The following is an 11,729-nucleotide window of genomic DNA, read 5'->3' as shown; positions in this document are numbered from 1 at the left end:
AAGTAAAATAAATGAAAATTTTAAAATATTAAAAATAATACTATAAATTTGTTTTAGTAATAATGTTATTATTAAAATTATAACCAAAAATGATTATATTCCAAAATTTAGAATGGGTTAATGAGTTTTAGAATGTAAGTAAGATTTTAATGTATGGTGGAGTAACAAAACAAGTTATGTAATTATATTTATAAAATCTAAACATGAAAATAAAATTGAAGTGAAACATTAGTTTCTAAGAAACATATACCATAAAGACTTATTATTAAATTTTACTTATAAAAAATAAAAGATTAATTACTTAACTTAACTTAACTTAAAAATTTTAATCGAAAACAAAGACATTGCAAGGTGCACACTTTTTTTGGGAAAACTATAAACAAGAATTTTGAAAAAATAATTTATCTAAAAAACTAAAATCAATGGTCAGGAAATATAGAAAAAATGATATGTAACTCGTTACAAAAAGTGGCATGTGATTTGTGTAGCATATCTCAAAAGCTATATTATCAACTGGAGCTACAATTTTATAACATGATATAAAACATATATAACAAATATAACATATATATATATATATTATCAAATGCTTTTAACCAAAAACATTGGCAAAAACAATATATTTAAAGTACACTATGTTTTTTTTTTGAATAGTCGAAGCTGAGGTTGCATTACAAAATTAACATCTGCAAATAACATATGAGATTTTAGGAAAATATGTAATTTGGATTAGTGAATAGATATTCATTGTGGGGTTTAAACGTTTCATCATTTAAGCATTCTTGACTTAGTCAGAAATTCTATAATGGCAGATAATGCATTTGGACAACCTCATTGTAGCGACATAGCACGAAAACTGTTCATGAAACTTTGTATATTCGTAGGATATTGATATGTTTAAATGGTCTCTATAATTAGGTCAACGATCTATATTGACGTTTGAACTTTTAAAATTATGTTTTCATTGGATATGAATATGGAATGAACTATTTTAAAAATAAAAGGTCAGAAGATTGTTGACAATATTATTGTGACACTAGACAATATATGTTATATATAGATTAGTAAAATAAGTACGGTATTTCTATAGATTTATCTTTTAATTTTAAAATTATATTCATATTCAATAATTCTTATTGATAAAAATTTTAACTAAAATCCCATTTAAAATCACAAAAAGATATTACAAAGAAATATTATCTTCAAAAATATATATGTTGTATGTCACTGAGTAAAGAAATTTTAGTATTTATATAGATTTATACTCAAAAGTTGGAATGATTATATTTGAGCTCAACAGTTTATATTGATAAGAAATATTTTAAATTAAAATCTCGCGCGTGTGCGGGTACAAGTTCTAGTATATATATAAAAGCTAGTGGTAATTTTTAAATGTATTGAACTATTGATTTAACCATTTGGATACGGACTATAAATATACAAAAAAACTAGTTGTAATTCTTAATTGTATTGATTCCATTTGGATACGAAGTGATTAATATACATTTTTACAAAAAGATTAGTCAAGTCAATCTTCCTTATAATGATTACGCAAATTTGCCTCCATTACATACATACATATATTATAATCACGATTTTTTTTTCCGGCAAATCGAATTATATTGATATCAAAAAAATGTTTACATGATACAAAAACATCTCAAAACAACAGTTAACGCATATACAAATACAGGAAATCATTACAATTTTGATGAAGGAGTGGAGAGTAACCATGCTATCTTTAGACTTATAGGTTTACAGAAATAATCTGTTATGTCCCTCCTTTACATATTTTTTAATGGCTATCAGCAGCATGCTCAAACTCCAAAATGCCTCTGGCATTACTTTGAATAGTAAATGTAAATTCTTCAAAGTTGTATGAGATGAATCTGGATCTTGTATCTTTCTTGAAATCATTGTATTTGATGTTTCCACCAAGATTTCTCTGTGTTCCTTTCGAAGATTCTTTGGTCCTCTAATCCACGTATATGATATGTCTATATTTTGTCTCTCATTAGCATGTATTTGTCATGTATTTAGCTAGGATAACTCATTGTTTTGCATCATTTTCTAGTCTCTTTTATACACTTTGCATGTTTAGGTAGTTTTTGCATCATCTTTGCATACATTGTGCAATTTGGAGTATTTCAGGTGTTTAGGAGATATCTAGACTATTGGAACCGAATGGAAGCTGAGATGTGTATCTGACTCAAGCGCTCAACAAAGGAATCAAATTGTTGGACTCGAGCAACATAACCTCAGAATGGACGTCATGCGACTCGACCCACCATGCTTTGAATAGAGGACATTTGACTCGACCAACCACGCCATACACGCGACTTGGACGCGCTCCCGCGAAGAAGCACCAACACCTGCTTCGAGTCGACACCACTCCACTCGACCCACTCGAGTCGACGCCACTCCACTCGACCGGTTCCACTCGACCCAGCTCGGGACGACGCGCACCGAGTCGATCACGCATGTCAGGAAAAAGACACCCCGTCTCACACGCTTCAGAAGATTCCCAAACCGACTCTTTACTTTGTCGTTTTAATGTTTTAAGGGCTTTCCATGTTTTACTATAAATACATTTTGTTAAGTATTTACCCAGTACATCTCGTTTTTCCTAAAGTTTACCGAGCCACCTAAAACATTTTCTGATTTTGTAATACAGAGATCTTTGAACTTATTTAGTTTTTGCATTTGATTTCTTCTACAAAGTTGTTCATCTCATTTTTATTTATCTGATGATGCTTGATTCAATATTTTCTGAGATTGTATCCTTGATGATGATGATTTCTGGATCCGAGTAGTGTGATAGTTCTTGAGGATGAGATAGATTAGGTGGAAGATCTTAATATGTAGGGTGTTTAAGTTTAGATTCGTGTGATTCCCTTCTGGACTAGAGTTAGAAATACTTGTTTCTCTCTGATCAATTGGAACTAGGTCTTAGACATTTCCACACCCAAAAGGTGTTTGATGAAATGTCTGACCAACTAGTGCCAGAGACTTATATTCCTAGCCTAAGAGATTAGTTGTCTAGGATGTTTGTTGACGTGAATGAACTTGTTTGTCATGCCTGCTTGATCATGTTTCTCTAGCGAGAGCTACGTTTGGAAGAGGTTGAGTCTGGGTAGCTTCTGTCAAGAGATTGGATTAGCTAAGTCGTGATGTTCATTGTCTAGGGATAGTTTGCTTGTGGCATGTTAAACACTCTATAGACTAGGAGACTCCACTGACATCAATTACTCCCATCCTTAGGATTTCTATCTTTCTGATTTTTATTGCATTCCTGAGACTGTTTTGGTTCTTGCTGTTTAGTTCACGCTTAGACTTGTTTCTGCTTTTACTCATGTTTACTTCTTGTCATGCATTCTCATTTCTAGCTATGTAGCTCATTTTCGTTTTGCATTCTGATTATTCTAAGATTGTTAGATATAAAACCACTCTTTGAATTAGTTTGACTTGTGATTTCTTGATTGCATCTTGAGTGGTAGCATCATCCCATTTGGATTGACACCTTACGTACTACAACTACATAAGATTAATTGAACCTGCTAGGAGACATAAAAAAATCCTAGTATCAGTATATCTCTCAAATGTTTCAATTAAGTCATTTGAAACGTTGAGAGAAAAAGACCACCAGTTTTGGTGAGGAGATTTGCTGCAAATCTTACCTCTTCATCTTTTCTTCCGAAAAGAGCATCCACGTCTCTAGAAATTGTTAAAACTGTCGAGAGAGCACCGCCATCTCCTAGATTCCTTGGAAAGAGTACATCACCATCATGAATCAGAATCGTTGAGTACTTCCGAAATTGATCGTCTCCGTCAGTTATCCTTGCCGAGAAGAGTGTAACACATCTTTTATTGAACCGCTTAAGCCACAGTTCATTACCACCATCTTCAAATCCTATTTTGAATACTTCTGGATCCCAAATCTGGGTTTGATTACCCTTACACAATTTGGATGGATTGTTGTGTGAGTGAATGAAAGTATCGATGATGGAAACGAACAGTTTCAAACTTGAAACTATGGAAACCGCCTGGCTGGATCCATGACGGTGAGATGCCGACAACATTCTGATTCTCTTGTCGGATCATAGTCGGAAAGGAAAACTCTTGAAGAGAGAGAAAGGAAATGAAACACAGAATCACAAACTTCAACCAAATAGCCATGAAATCTATTTGCCGATGATATTTAAAACTAGATCTGTACAAGCAATAGTTTTGAGGAAATAAACAACAAGGATAGAGGGCCGACCGACGCCAGAGAAGCCAGCGCCAACCGGAAACGATGAGGACAAAGAGGTTTTGCTGGGAACGGTGGCTATACAAAATCGTCTATGGCGAGAGAGAAATCTATAATCATGATTTATAGATGAGAAATACAAGAAAATTTTAAAGCCCCGACCGCCATCTCTTAGTGGGCCCCATGTCCAATCCCAGTCCATGGGCCCATCTTCCTTAATGGGCCTCACGTCCTCTCACTAGGTCCGTGAACCCATCCATATCCGACGGTCGGTTTGCTACGTCTGGGAGGCTTTAAAGACTTGTTACCGTCCCTACAAATCACCACATGATCTTTTCCTATGTTTTGACCTCACTTACACAGTTCCGACAGTTACTTCCCAGAAGGTCACCCATCTTGAGACTACTCCAGCTCAAGCACGCTTAACTCTGGAGTTCTCTCAGGCCCCTTGACCGAAAAGATAAGTGCATTTTGGTGACATAGGTGGCCAAATCAATTTTTTTAAACCTCTCCGCAAGTCTCTGAAACTGGGGTATCACAAAAATCTTATCAAACTGAAAGAAAAAAGTTACTAATCTTTTTGTTAATGAAATATGTTTTCTGAAGAGCTAGTTGAAATTTTCTTAAGATTGCTTGTGAAAACCCTGGGGATATATCTCTGTGTATCCAAGCTTTGGAATTCAATCATCCGCAGTCAAAATTTCATCAACATATACCAATCTCGATGCTCTACTCGTCAACCACGTGTCATGTTTGGTTTACCTGAGCTATGCACATTTTATCTTTGGCATTTTTTCACGTCATCTCAACCTTCTTAGGTTATCAATGCGATATGTTGTGTCCGTAATATACCTCTAATACACCTTGTTGTCTCAATAGCTTGATCATATGTGTTGAATACATGGGTCAATTGTGGATATCGACACGATTATGTCATCCAAGGAGGAATGTTGTAAACACTTGGAGTGGATTTCCATAACCGTCCCACTCATATGTCCAGGACCATAAGGCCCATCGGCCATATTTTCTAGTCTAATTCGGTTTAGTGTTTGTATTGTGATAAGGCTTATGCAATCCTGCCTCAAGAAAGGGTGTAATGTTACCCCAAGGCCCCAATCCGATTTCTATAAACTGTTCAGGAAATGGTATATGGGATATGATCCTATTAGTTATCAATATAAGGTCTTGTTTTCTCAAAAGAATGTTTATAAGAAGTGCCGACAAAGTGGAAGTGTTAACACTAGGAGGTCAAGATTCATCGATGATCGAGGTTGGGAATAATCATACTCCCATAACCAGAGGAATATGCATCGATGGTGTTGTGTATTATGTTACTGACACGTCGCATGGACCAAAATTAGTAAGATTTTATGTGGCGACCAAAAAGTTTGGTAATTTCATTAAAATACCGACCAATGGTAATAGTACGGGCATTTCTCTACCTTAGTGAATTACCAAAGAAAACTAGCTTTACTTGCTACAAACAATATTAGCATGTATGATATATGGGTTTTAGAAGATGCCGGGAAACAAGAATGGTCTAAGGTTTCTATAGTTATAACTCGAGAGATGTGTTCGTATGATCTTGTTCGGGCAGTGTTGGGTTTCGTTGTGATGAAGTTGCAGCTCGTGATCGATCTTTTCAGTTTTATCTTGTCTATGTTGATCTTAAAAGGAAACGTTCAAGGGAAGTTTGGTTGAGAGGAATGAAATGCACATCATATTCATATCGAGAGGGGATTGCTTCACGGACTACGGTGAAAGTATTATGTTACTGTAATAAGAACAAGAAGAGCGATCTTTATTATGATCACATGAGTGATTTTGGATTCTTTTTTTTTTTTTTTTTGACGATAAGTGATTTTGGATTCTTCTTTCGTTTAATGTTGGGCAGTTTTTTTATTTCTTTTTCTCTTTTTAATGTTGTTGGTCACTCTCAGTCCAAGTGAATCCTTTGTATGACTTTTAATATTGTAATAATATCTTATATAATATGAAAAGGTTTTCTCCTAACTTTGCATAACACGACGACATTTGGCAGTGTATATTTTCGACATCTGTCATCACTTCTCAATTATTAAATTTTTTTAATTCATTTTTCACAAAATTACATACATTTTTTCACATTCACTATATTTAAATAATATTTCTATACTAAAAAATATATTAACATTTATATATGTAATGTCCTTTTAGTAATTATATATAGATATCATTTATCAATATTTTATATAATTACCATAACATTATAATTTTATAAATAAGAAATAATTAAATATTAATATTATAATTTTGGACAAAATAAATTTTCAATAGTTAAAGATTTAAATATTAATATCATAATATCGGAAAAATAGAATGAGATGGTTATTAAACTCTTTACTAATTTCAAGCTCATTTGGCAGCGTATATTTTCGACATCTGTCCTCACTTCTCAATTATTAAATTATTTTAATTCATTTTTCTCAAAATTACATACATTATTTTTCATATTCACTATATTTAAATGAATATCTGTACTAAAAAAATATATTGACATTTATATATGTAATGTCTTTTTAGTAATTATATATGGATATCATTTATCAATATCTTATATAATTACCATAACATTCTAATTTTGCAAATAAGAAAGAATTAAATATTCATATTATAATTTGGGACAAAATAAATTTTCAATAACTAAAAATTTAAATATTAATATCATAATTTCGGAAAAATATAATGTGATGGTTATTAAACTCTTTACTAATTTCAAGCTATAAAAATATTATAATAATTATTGGTTGACAACAAAAAATTAAAAATATTTGCTTCACAGTTTTTGTGCCAAAAGATCAAATCAATTTATTCTAAAATAATTTCAAGATATAAAACAACATGATATTTTATTTTTCTTTAATAGTAATCATTAACAAAATTTATTGCATATTGATTCTTTAAAATGTAACTCCCATGATATTTGAAAATAATTAAAAACAAATCTTTCATCATATGAATACACTTTAATGTATTAACTACAATAAAAACACAGACAAAACCTATGGTATATTTAATTATTTATTCTTTGAAATGTAATCATAACTCCCATGATTGACCAAAAAAAAACTGAAAAACCTCTCATAGTACTACAAATTTATATATAAATAGCTAGACAAAGTCTTCATCAAACATCATATTCTACCTCTCACATAGTTTTCTAAATTTTGTAATATTTAATTTTTTCCTTTATATGACATTTGTAGGTTTTGAAATAAACAATTTGATTCGAAATTTTGGAGCATATATAGAAGTGAACATGTGAAATGTGGTTATTCATTAGAAAGATTTAGTTGAATAAGGTCTTAGGCACATAACACATTCTCACTTGTAAATGTTGGTAAATGTTGTTTCAAATGCCTATGTTGTATATCAATATTGTATTTTTTTTTTCTTTTGATCCATTTGATAATTTTTTTAATATAAAATTTTAGTTTTAGATCATAATTCATAAACCCTAATAGATTTTATATCTTAGTCACAATATTTATGCTACTTATTACACACGCTATATTTTACACAAGTGTGTTTGTATGTATTTATGAACTTTCTTTCCTATAACCATTTCCTTGATCCTTTATTTTATTTATAGGTTATGGCTTCTGATGAGAAAATTTTTGCGATGGTTTAGAGTTTAGGGTCGAGGAAGATTTGGACGTCTAGGTGATTTATATCTCATGATATGGGTTTCCAAAGCATGTGATTCTTCCAAATTTATTTTTATTTTCTTACACAATTTAGTCTTAATTATTTTCTTAAAATATATTTAACATCTAATTTCTTTTCACAACATTATTGTTTGGGTTATACTATGTATGCACTTATTTTCTCTTCTCATATGTTCCATTATTTTATCTAGCCAAGATTGATTGTTGATGATGTGATGATAGTGCTTACCTGCAAGCAGAGCAAGGCAATGGGATCTGACTATGTGTGCAAGTTTCATCAATACATATTTAACAAGACTCGCCTGTACCACGTGTTTATCAAGTCGAAAAATCCAAAAATCACCCTATGCTAATTCTAATTGCATTCTAGAGAGAGAGACAAAGGGAAAGAGAGAGAAAACAATGTCTTGGAGAAGTAGGAAGATTTGAGTTATCTCTTCTTCCATCCATCACATGATTATAAAAAAAACATAGAAGAAAAAAAAATTAACTGGTGAACAATTATTTTATGTTTTCTTAGGTTATGCAGTTAACACTACAAAAAGTAACTCGATAATATGATGGTATGTTTTTACTCTTTTTTGTTGGTCATTTTGAGTATAATACAACACATATATATATATATATTATTTTTAAACAGAAAAGTATAACACAAAAAAACCAATTTTTATTTGATATAATACTATATCAATATATATTAATAAAAAAAATTTACTCAATTCTAAACTAGAATTCAGTTTACATTTAGTATGTTCAATAGATATAAAGTACGTGATAAAAATATAAAAATATCTAACAGAGAACTTTCTTTTCCAAATGCAATTAATCAAGAAACACAAAGAATTCTACTTTTAGAACACAAATGTATTTGAAGTCATTTGTATAATTCATTAAGATTAAAATATTTTATTGCTAAAACATTCAAATTATAATAATAAAACTTTTAAGCATGTGTGAAGCATGCTCGTAATATATAAATATTCAAATTATTTATGCTACCTTTAGTTATTTAATTAATGAAATTATATACACAGAGAATGAAGGAAGAGCATGAGTTTCGGCTCAAGAAGAGGTTATTTGAGAAATTCAAGCTACTGTCTCGTCCTTCTTGAATGTGTCTGATTTTAGAAGATATTGATGTTTTATTGATTATATGTTAAGAGCGGACAAACTAACACATAATGTCTATGATCAGCCGCATTTTATTTTATACTTAATCAATTTTCTTTTTCCCAACGTAAAAAATGTTTGTAGGTCTTGATTGCGGATCAAAACATAAAGAGCTCTATATATTATGGTATACAGACTAAATATTTTAAAGTAACCTTTCATATTAACAAAATCTTTCAGTTTAATATTTAACTAATCAATAGTCATTCATTATAAGTGATTGAGAATACTTATTTTAAAACAAAACAAATAACAAACATAAGATCATTTATCGAAACACAAAATATAAAAATTTTAAATATTTTAATAAATCTAAAATATGTTAAAATTATTATAAAGTTATCTCGCGCATTGCGCGAGTCTACTGCTAGAGTGATTATATAATATGACAAGGTTTTTTTAAACTTTGTCTATCGTTACGACATTTGGCGTTCTATTTTTGCGACACGTGTACTTTACATTAATTTGATGTTTGATCTTTTAAATTTATTTATTTAGAAAAGTTTTCATTTCTTTTATCTTCCTCTACCAAATCTTTAATTATTTTTAGTTTGTATTATTTAATAGAATTTCATAGCAAAAATCTATATAGTTTATTTTGGTTTTAAAAAATTTGTTTTACAAGAATATATTTTGTTTACTTTAATTTATACGATCTGTAAAATTTTCACTAACTTTCCTATAAATTTCTTTACTCTTCGTCTACCAAATATTTAATATATTTGGTTTTTAATATAGTATTATTTCATAGCAAAAATCTCTATAGTAATCTATTTTACAAGATTATATTTCTTCTATTTTGTTTTTACGATTTATAAATTTTTCACTTATTTTTTTATCACAACTGTACTTTTATTCCTTAACTATTTTTATCGGTTTCACATATCAATTTTTACTATATATTAAACTATAATAAAGTAGAGTTGTGAAAAATTGTCATTTGGCACCACTCTATTTGTTTATACATTAAATTGTATTATTTATATACAGTATGCTCATTTTCTCGTCTAGTTTCTTCTTCATATATTCTACATCAATACAATAAAAGTACTATGTTTCTCTCCAGGGCTTGACACATCAGCTTTGTTATTCAAGTAGGAGCTGACACCTCAGTTAAAACAGGTAACTAATGAAAACATTTTAATTAATACAGCTCACCTGATTTTACACCTATGTGGACTAAATAGAAGAGAACCGAACCGAACCGAAAGTGAGAGTGTTTTTATTTCTCCTGGATTTCTTTTACTTACGGTTCGGTTTGGAAGCATACAACAGAGGAATCACTTAATTTTTTTGTCAAATCACTTGAATCAGAGTGCAATTACTTTAGATCTAAGTAAAATCCATGCAACCTAAAAAACTAACGAAGAAGAAAAGCAATAAGGGTTTTTTTTGTTTGTTACTTACACGTGGCCTATATTATTTTAATTAAAAACTGATTATTGAGCTGTTTTTTTCTGGACCTTTCGTTTGAGCTTTTTGTTTAGCTAACAAGGATGTCTTTTTTTGCTTATGTACTAGCCTAGGTAATGTCTCGCGCAAATGAGCGGATTGTTGTATAATAATATATATTAATTAATTTAAATTTATTTGATAATCATAAATAAACTTAACAAATCAATTTAAATGTCATTAATATTTTTTACACTTTTATTTATTCAAATCATACAATATCAAAATATATAACTTATTTAAAAATAATCATATATACATTATACATATCTCTTAAAGTAATTTTATTTTTATTTTTCAACTTTGATAATAATTTTCATTAGTATTTTTGAGCATTTGAGATAATAAAATATTATGAATAAAAAAACAAAATTTTACTATGTGAATTAAATATATAATTTAAGTTTTTCATATAAACTAACACATAACCTAAAGTATTTAATAATTAAAAACTAAACTAATTTGAAAGTAAAAAAAAAAATATTTCCTATAAAATCATATGAAGTGCAATCAAAGTTTTAAGATACAATTTTTTATATATTCCTCTTAGTTTAAGATATATTGCTAGGTTTAGTTCTAATTTTTAATCCTTGTGATAAAAGATAGATAGAAAAGGAAAACTTAATGTTTTTGTTATATAGAAAAATCTTTAAAGTACATATTTGAATTAAATTAAAATAGTGATTTTTATATAATTATATGTTAAATCCCAAACTGAATATAATGATTATTATTCTAAAATAAATGTATTACAATTTTGTTTGATGTAAGTGAGAGTTAAAAAAAATTGATTTGATAATTATATTACAATTTTTTATATTCCCCTTAATTTAAGTTATATTGCTAGGCTTAGTTTTAATTTTTTATCCTTATAGTAAAAGCTAGAAAGAAAATAAATATCAAATTGGTTTTTATATAGCAAAATCCTTACAGTACATATTTAAATTAAATTTTAAAATAATGATTTTTATATAATTATATGTTGAATCACAAACTAAAATATATTTATTACAATTTTGTTGGAGGTAAGAGAGAGGTAGGAAAAATTGATTTGATAATTATATTACAAAAATTTCTTTCATGAGAACATATCAAATTTTAAGAATAAAATAAATATACATGAATTTGTAAGAACTAATCAAACATCTAAA

At 29.2% G+C, this 11,729-nt stretch overlaps 1 pseudogene; it reads left to right on the top strand.

Moving 5' to 3' along the window:
• On the top strand, positions 4,843-6,029 carry LOC109127680 (annotated as a pseudogene).

Source organism: Camelina sativa, chromosome 2 (assembly GCF_000633955.1).
Source record: "Camelina sativa cultivar DH55 chromosome 2, Cs, whole genome shotgun sequence".
Classification (NCBI taxonomy): domain Eukaryota; kingdom Viridiplantae; phylum Streptophyta; class Magnoliopsida; order Brassicales; family Brassicaceae; genus Camelina; species Camelina sativa.
The sequence above is the reverse complement of the archived record's forward strand: the minus strand, read 5'-3'. Positions and strand labels throughout refer to the sequence as shown.